This window comes from Haliaeetus albicilla, chromosome 21, assembly GCF_947461875.1.
Source record: "Haliaeetus albicilla chromosome 21, bHalAlb1.1, whole genome shotgun sequence".
Lineage (NCBI taxonomy): Eukaryota > Metazoa > Chordata > Aves > Accipitriformes > Accipitridae > Haliaeetus > Haliaeetus albicilla.
The window spans coordinates 4,965,150-4,973,501 of NC_091503.1; the positions used below are offsets into that span (position 1 = coordinate 4,965,150).

At 41.2% G+C, this 8,352-nt stretch overlaps 1 long non-coding RNA gene across 1 annotated transcript; it reads left to right on the forward strand.

Annotated features, from left to right (window-relative positions):
* Positions 1-7,001: 7,001 nt before the first annotated feature.
* On the forward strand, positions 7,002-8,129 carry LOC138690256 (uncharacterized). The gene is made up of 2 exons (XR_011329057.1): positions 7,002-7,168; positions 7,948-8,129. It is a non-coding gene; the product is annotated as an uncharacterized lncRNA (long non-coding RNA).
* The last annotated feature ends 223 nt before the right edge of the window (positions 8,130-8,352 follow it).

Consider the following 8,352-nt stretch of genomic DNA (forward strand, 5'->3'; position numbering starts at 1 on the left):
CCAGTTTCTTCACTCTTTTTCAGGCATCCATATTTGACCACTCTTGGCAGAAGTGGAATAAGACAATGTGCTGCACGGCAGTTTTGTATAGGCAGGATGAGCACAAGCTGGAAAAAATCTGTCCTTTGTAGGAATTGTAGGCAAGGAGGCAGGGATCGGAGTTACTCAAGCTGTAGTGGGGCAGAAACTAGCATTTGTGGCAATATCCCAGTGAGTAGAAGGCTGCCAGAGACAACAGTGTGGGACGAAAAGAGAACTGGGGGCCACAGAGCACAGCCATGGGCTGGCAGTCTCCACAAAAGCCCTGAACAAGGCCATGGAGCTCAAAGCCTCAAGACAAACAGGTGGGAGAATGAGTCCTGAAGGCTACCGCAGTCATCTAGGACCTATCATGAAATGAAATGTCTGTCTGGAATTATACTAGCATTTTATATGAAACTTACACTACATTGCTCAGTAGGGACCTGAAACCTGTCACCTGACTAGTGGGACTTTAAGTAGTGAAATTGCAGAGGAGGACTGAGAATGATTTCTTGAAAGATATTTTATTTTTAGAAATCCCTGCAACTGAAGTTACATGAATATTATATGCAGTATTACTCTCAAGAAAAGGCAGCAAGTGGAATGATCAATGGCTTATCATGAAAGAGTCTTACTGCACTAATGTACTTAGTCCCTGATGAGGTCAATGCTCTTGCTACTAAGATGATCATTTTTAAGGCCAGGCTGCTCTGCAGAAAAAGTAGTGTCTGCAGCCAGCACATGTGCTGTGTTAGAAAGGGGCTGGGATGCTTGCCCCAGGCATTTCTAAACAAGGATTTGAGTTAGAGTGGGGATCTCCTGACACCTGGTATATGACTTTTCCCTCTCGTGTCATGGCCCCAGGGCACTGTTAGCCCTGACCGTCCCTGCTGGGGCTCTTCCCCTCCACACACTCCCTGGCCCAGGGCCCCATGTCACCCCCCAGAGCCACCAGCCCCTGCCCCAGTGACCCCACAGCAGGGCCAGTCTCCAGCTCCCCACAGCCCTGCCCGGCCATGGACCCTTCCGAGCCAGGGCCACCTGTGGGCCCACGTTCCAGCCCAGCGTCCTCCCGTTCCTGTCCCCGTCCCCAGAATGGTGTCCACTGCCTGGGGCTGGGCTTGTCCCAGTGCCTCCCAGCTGCCCCGCTGCTGGCTGGGGAGACGGGACAGGCCATGGCTGCCAGGCCCTGTGATGTCTGACCCCGCGGACCCCATGGCACTCCTGGCACCTCCGCTGCTTTCACGGGAGTATGTCCGTGCACTTGCTTCTGCAGGTAGACCTTGGGGTGTTCACAGATCAAGAAGTTCAAGAGCTGTTATTGAAAGCTGGGTCCTTTGGTTAAGGGAGCCAAAAGGTCAAGGGCTCAGGATCCTAGATGGTTTTAAAAGCACGTATGGTCATTTCATTTACTCCTACCGTTAGCTTTACTTTTATTTGGTTTATTATCTTATCCAGGCACAAGTGTGCCAGAAGTACATAGAAACCTCATCATTCCTGTAATGGTTTAATACATAATTAAACAAAAACTGCCAGAACTCATAGACCCCCCTCATAGGCCCATGACAGTGTAAATAGCGATGAGAGAGAGAGAAACAGAAAATGACGGTGTAACTTGAACATTTTCTATAACTTCATCGTAAGCAAATTTGGAGAGCCTCTACTTTTGTATTTGTCGCAGTTCCAACCAATTTCGATGGTTTTGTGTAAATCTGTACCATCTGATGATCTGGCCTGTGCTTTATGAGATGCAATGGTTTCAGAATGTGTGAGACTGAATTTTTGACATGTATGATCAGGTAATCTTCTTGTGTAAACAGTTCCAGTGTTTTCAGTGGAATAAGGCCTGGAAATGAAGCTTTGTCTCATGAATGTGAATGTGGTCTTCACTTCATGAAGAATAAACTGTAAATGTGATCACATCCCCTAGCATTTCTGTCTCTTGTTCTAAAACCAATAAAAAGCTATTCAAATAACTGTGAGGGAGGAGATGAGAAGAAAACATCTTCAAAGAGCTTTGGGATCCTCAAAACAAAGTGCATTGAGATTATTATTACTGCAAGAGCACAAGGCTAATTGGAACATTACATTTTGCTGTGGGCAGTAAATTCGCTATTGCTACAAAATGATTAACAGTCTCACCATCTGTTACAGGTGTAATGTTAATTGACAGTTTTATGCACATCAAACATTGATATGACCTGCCTTTGCAGTCCTATGTTTACCATTTAATTTTGTTATTTTCTTCAAGCAATAGCAATATATTCAATTTTACTGAAATAATACATATTTACTGATTAAACTTACTATTTCTCTTCATGTTTTCCTTCTTTAGTTATTACCGCCAGTCATGACCCTAAAGACTTTAAAATAACTAAAATATGCCACTAAATGGGGGAAAAATGCACTCAGTTGCAAAGATTTTTTCCGCCAAAGCAGCATGTCATATAGGCTGAGACCAAAGGTCTGTTTAGCTTGCTCTCTCCTATTTTGATGGCAACTTGGAGATGGTGCTTAGAGGGAGAACAAGAATCAGGGCAGGCACAGAACAATACTCCTTTGAAACCTCCCAGTTTAAGGCATTTAACAGGGCAGACTTTCTGAGCCAGAGGCTGGTATTTGTCCATTGTGTTTAAAAGCCTCTAGTGGACCTGTCTTCTGTGATTTTTGTCTAGTTCTTTCTTGAACTTGTTCACACTTTTGGCCTCAACAGTTTATTGTGTCGATGAGTTGGACAGTTTATTATGTAATGTGGTTTTAAATTTGGTACCTGGAAATTTCATTGGATGCCCTCCAGTTTCTGGATTGTGAGAGAATATACACTGAATTCTCTTGTCTTCATTTTCTGTGACTGCCATCAAAATCACTGGGAAGCAAGGATTCTTCCGGACTTTGAGTGAGAACTATAATGTAACTGCATGAGGAAAGCATCTGGTTTTATTTGTTAACGCAAAACATTTGCAAAAATCACTGATCCCAAGAAACATGGTGAAAGTATTTTCTGTCCTGTGATACAGTTCTACAGTCAGAATGGGGTCAAAACTGTAATGCCTCAGACAGTTGACTGCTGGGCAAAGAATGATGATGGTGACTTCAATATGTTTCCTGACAAATATGTGTCTCTAAGATGTGTCTTATGCAGATAGCCTACTTTAAATGCATGGAAAGATAAGAATGAAGGGATATATCAGTAGACAATGAAAGAAATCTGTGAGAAATGAGCTTGTATTAGAAATAGTTCTAGTCCAATGGTCACAGAATATATTAAAATGTATTCATAAAGAAAGGAGGCTGATTTACTGTCATGCTGTTTCCTATTTGTAAGAATTTGGATGACTCCTTGTTATTCATAAAATGTGGGCTTTCCCTAACTCCATAGTAGAAAGGGTAGCGCAACTGAGGCTGGCAGTTAGTAGGCCCCATATGCCTATATCTTCTAAACAGTTTTGTTGCAAAATGTTGGTTGATTTCTTGGATGTTTCTTGTTTTTCCTATATTTCCCAAATTTGGCTAAGCTGTGTCTTCACACACTCAGAAGAAGCTTTCTCCAGTTTACTAGCCTTTTACTGCAATGTTGAATTCCCTAACAGCTCCTCTGGTAGTGAGCCCCTCTCCCCTTCCTGCTTTTCTCCTTCCATCTAGACCATGTTTCATCCTGAAACAAAGGGAACAAAAGCCAGAAGGCGTAAACACTCAGGAAGAGAAGTTTGGTAAAAAAGACTGGCTGGGCTGGGAAGAGAAGTCTCTTCCCTTCCTGTGACTGCAACAAAGCACAAAGTGTCGGAGACACTTTCTGTCAGGGGCAAGGTGGCCTGCTCTGTGATGGCAGGGGTTGTGGTGGTGGATGCCCGCCTGCCCAGCAGGGCCTTGCCCTCCCCAATGGCCTGCGGTCCCACAGTTCTCAAAAAGCAGAGCAGGTCTGGTGAAAATAGAGTCAGACGTGTTCCAGATTGGTGGGCAAGTCCCAAGTGATGGGGTCCCAGGGTGGTCAGAGTGTGGGTCAGGATCAGGGGTCCCAGTCAATGGGCTGCATGGCCAGGCGCAGGCTCGACTACCAGAGAGCTGCCTTAACCACCAGCTGGTCACCGGACCACAGCGTCCACTGGCAAGAGTCACGGCTAAAAGCAGGTCCCGAAGGAAGGGGGGAGCCCTGGCTGAGGCCTCCCCACAAAGCTTTTTCTTCACAATGGCTCTTATCAGCGAGCTGGCCTTGTGTAGCCAGCTGCCCTCCTAGAAGTTGGGAGTGCGCTCAAGGCCCTGACACGCTATCAACAAGCCTATGAGTAGGTCATTGCTAAAACATGTTTTCCTATTTTCCCCTTACAATTGGAACTATAAAGTCAGTCTCAATTCAGAGGTATTTGCCAGCTCTGGCTGGCTGCTTGCTCAAAGACGGAGATTTATGCCATTGAAGATAAAGGCCCCACTGATGATTCAATGTCACTGTGTTGCCACATAACTAAATACAGTTTGTGCTTTTAAATTCCATGAAACACCACCAGCATAACTTGAATTTGTTCGTATCATCTCACATTTAATCATGTGATGACATACTTTTTTTCTGTCAGACTCTACCTCATTCAGTGTGCTGTATGGATGGCTCTATGGAAGCATAGTTATGGCAAAGTAAAGATGCTTTACCCTTTCGCTTTTGTATACCGTTATGAAACACATAAAGGAAGAAGATTTTTCTATTGTTTTTTATAATTACAATTTATAATTTATCATCTTTGTATGTGGAGTAGGCTTCATTTATTGCTGCAGAAATTCAGTGTTGCTTACATCAAACTGGAGGACATCCAGAGAATGAGGGAAGGGCTCACAGGAATAAAAAGGGTATTGCTAGATTAAAGCAGTTGGCTCCTGCGTAGGAGAATTCTTTCAGCCGTGACAAGTTTAACTTACTCCTGTTAACTATAAGCCAGAGTTTCAAAGAAAGTGCTAAACATACACAGCTGCTACCGAATCCATCGGAAACTGAGACTTGGGAACAGAAATAGCTATAAGAATGGTAAGTACTCTGAAAAAACAGATACTACTCAACTCTGGGTAGCACTCCTGTAAATGTTTTGCTTGCCAATCTCTAAATTGGGTTAAGCCCTGCTGCCTTTCAAACTTCATCCCTCCTCCCTTTTCCTGGCAGTAGAAATATGAAGATAATTCTATTTTTCTCAAGCATTCAGATATTGTAGTAAAAAACACCATAAAAAATCCATAATGAAGCTAATAATTTTCTATTTAGAGCATGTTCCTCTATTTTCTGCACTTATTCTAACAATGAGGACTGAGTATTCCTTTTACAGCCCCTTGTGTAGCCCTCATAATTTGTTGCCAGTGGAGATCATACCACAAATCAGCCAAAGAGCCTTCAGGTCTTTATTAAAGCCCTGAAGAGAGCACCTGCTTCTGTCTTCTGACAAAACCAATTAGCACATTTTGTTTTTCTTTAGTGGACATAGCAGCATTAGTTTTTCTCCATTCTCCTAGCCTGATCTTTTGTGTAATGTACTTGCCATTCAGAACATGTTTCCCCCTGCCCCCAACTAATGAGCAGAAGCAGAGCACCAACTGGAGTCTTCAAAAGAAGGCTTCCAATGAGGTGTACAGATATTACTGCCTGAATTCACATGAACAGCTTGTATATGTCTTATATTTTTAGGATCAATATGCTTTGAGCTCAAGCTTTGACAACAGGAGTTTGGTTTGACTTATTCCGACCTTGTCTGTGTTAGGCTGAAATGTCCTTGAGAATTCCGTGTTATCAAACCTGTTCAAGCTTCGCCTTCATTTTTAGATTTCAGGATGACAACAAATATTGGGAGGAAATCAAGTCTGTATTGAGCACAGAGAATTTAATAGTGTCCTTATCTTCTTTAAGTCTTGCCTATAGCATGGAAACTGAATTTTCATCTGTTTGACGTTATGCACTACTTTAAATTAGATCTAACATAACTTCCTACATTTTCCTTAAACTGTGTACAGTTGTATCTGGACACATACAATGTTCATACAGGATTCTGGTGCTATATAGGATGGATCCTTTTAGGATGAGTTTGGCCCCTTAAAGTTTTTTGAAAATAATTTCTTTTTCTTGATGTAATTTTTGGTTTATTAATTATCCCTTAATTAGTTGCTGAGCTGTACTTGAAAAATATTTGGTTCCTCAGGAACACTGATGCTTTTTCTTCTTGTGGGCTGTCTGAAAGCAGGCATTGGAAGTCAAGTTCAAATTAAAGTGTACTGTCAAAGGTAGACTGATTGAATAAATCACATCATGTTGCTTGCCTTTATTAGATGAGATTGCAAGTGTGGTAACTTAGGGGTCAAATTTTAAAACTCAATCCTCATACAAAAAGCTTAATATAAAAAACATTTTTAAATTACCATGGAAGTTAGGAAACCCATACAAAATTGCTTTAATAAAGCAGCAAGAGAACATACAGGTGAGGCTTGCACATTTTTCTGATAGCCATTCAGCATCGTTAATGAGATTTCAAAAGAGCAAGTTAATTCAAAATCATAACCTAAACATTTCAATGCCTCTAAAGTACTGTATCATGCTATACCTGCAGAAATTCTGTTTGTGGCCTCTGAAACTAAGCTTGCTAGTTTTAAGCAACCTGTCCTGGACTTTTCTTAATTGGTAAGTCACTTTTTTATCAGGGTTAGAAAACCATTACCTTAATTTCATTCCTTTCTGGGTGTAACTGCCTATAGTCCTCCACGGATATTACTGAAAGCTGACAGTGTTTGGCTTCATACTTCTGCTTGAATGTTGATAATTTCAAAGTTCAGCTTCTGCTTTTTTATTTATTTTGCTGTGGCTTGTCCCAGGAGGTCAAATCCCTTCATACATGTTGTTGAGAAACCGGAGTCCTTTGAAGATCACTGTCAAACACTGTGAAAAAAGAGAAGTCTGTAGGCCAAAGTATGCACATGGGCAGAAAAGATATGGCAATGTGTTATACACAGGTTATGTAGGCAGTGCTTGGGCAATGTTCTAATTTATTGACAATAATCAGTGTTTCATTCTTGACAGATTTTGCTCAGAACTTCTCAGTCTATGCTTTATGAGGGAAAGCAAGCGCTGTTAAATACTGTCGCTACGGCTTTGGATCATATCATGACTTCCCCTTCCAATTCCCAGGTAATGTCTTGTCACTTTTTGTATGACTTTAAGAACTGTTTCAACCTGTTGCCTCATGAGGGGGAGTTGAAAGCAGGTTTGGGTGGCCGCCTATGCAGTATAGGCCTTAATTTCTGCTCAGACATTAGCGTGTCTCTTGACTTGCCCATTTCTTCCTCGATTATTGATCTATAGAGTCTTGGCTTTCATCTGATATTTTTTTAACTTCACTTTTTATATTTATGATTCTGATTTAAAAGGTGAATTTTTTTTTTTCCTGGGTTTGCAAATTAATCATGACCAGGTAACCGAATTATGCCCATTAGAGACATTAGTGACATGAATATGTTGACAATAAAACTGAATGAATATAACATAAAAATCAAAGCTATATTTACCTGCTTAGCTTTTTAACAAAAATAGGCTAGTTAACTTGCTTGCCCACGATTCCCCTTCTTCTTCTTTGCTAATCAGGTGATACAAACTGTCAAAATGCAAAACTTCCTAACAAGAATTAGAATTCTCCATGACAAAGTTTTACTGCATAATGAAAAGTAAAATAATTCAGTTATATAACCATGAATTAAGTCTATTTTGAATTATTCAAATGTGTTTTTCAAAGCTGAGGCCTTTGCTATAGTAAGGCAGACACAAAATCCTGGGTCCAACTCCTCTGTTTAAATAGCTGTAGCTGAGATTTCGGATCAGGCCTATCCATGTGGATTGGTATTTTTTGTTCTTAAAATTGTATGAAATATACAAAATAGCTAAATCTTTCTTCATCTATCTGTTCTCTTAAGATGTGGTCTAGATGTCCGTCAAATGGACAATGAAGGGAAGAGTGGGATTTCAGTACCGCTTGAAGGACCTTGAACATATTGCTGAAGGTCACCGGGTTGAGTTTGTTCACCTTCTAAATTGGAGCAATCCATCATCCGGAAAAATACACTGAGCTTCTAAATGAAATGGAATCGTGAGCATACATAGTTTTTGTTTGTTTCTTTGTTTGTTTGTTTGTTTGCTAGCCTTTTTTTTTTTGTCACAATTTTCCTCATTCTGTGCTAATTTAGCTCTCTACTGTTTCTTCTCCTCACACCTCCTACACGTTGCATTTCAAAGGCAGAGAATCACGAAAATCTCCCAGTCTTGCCCTTACTAAGAGAGTTAGCAGAGATAGGAACTTGACAGGAATGCAGACCTAACAG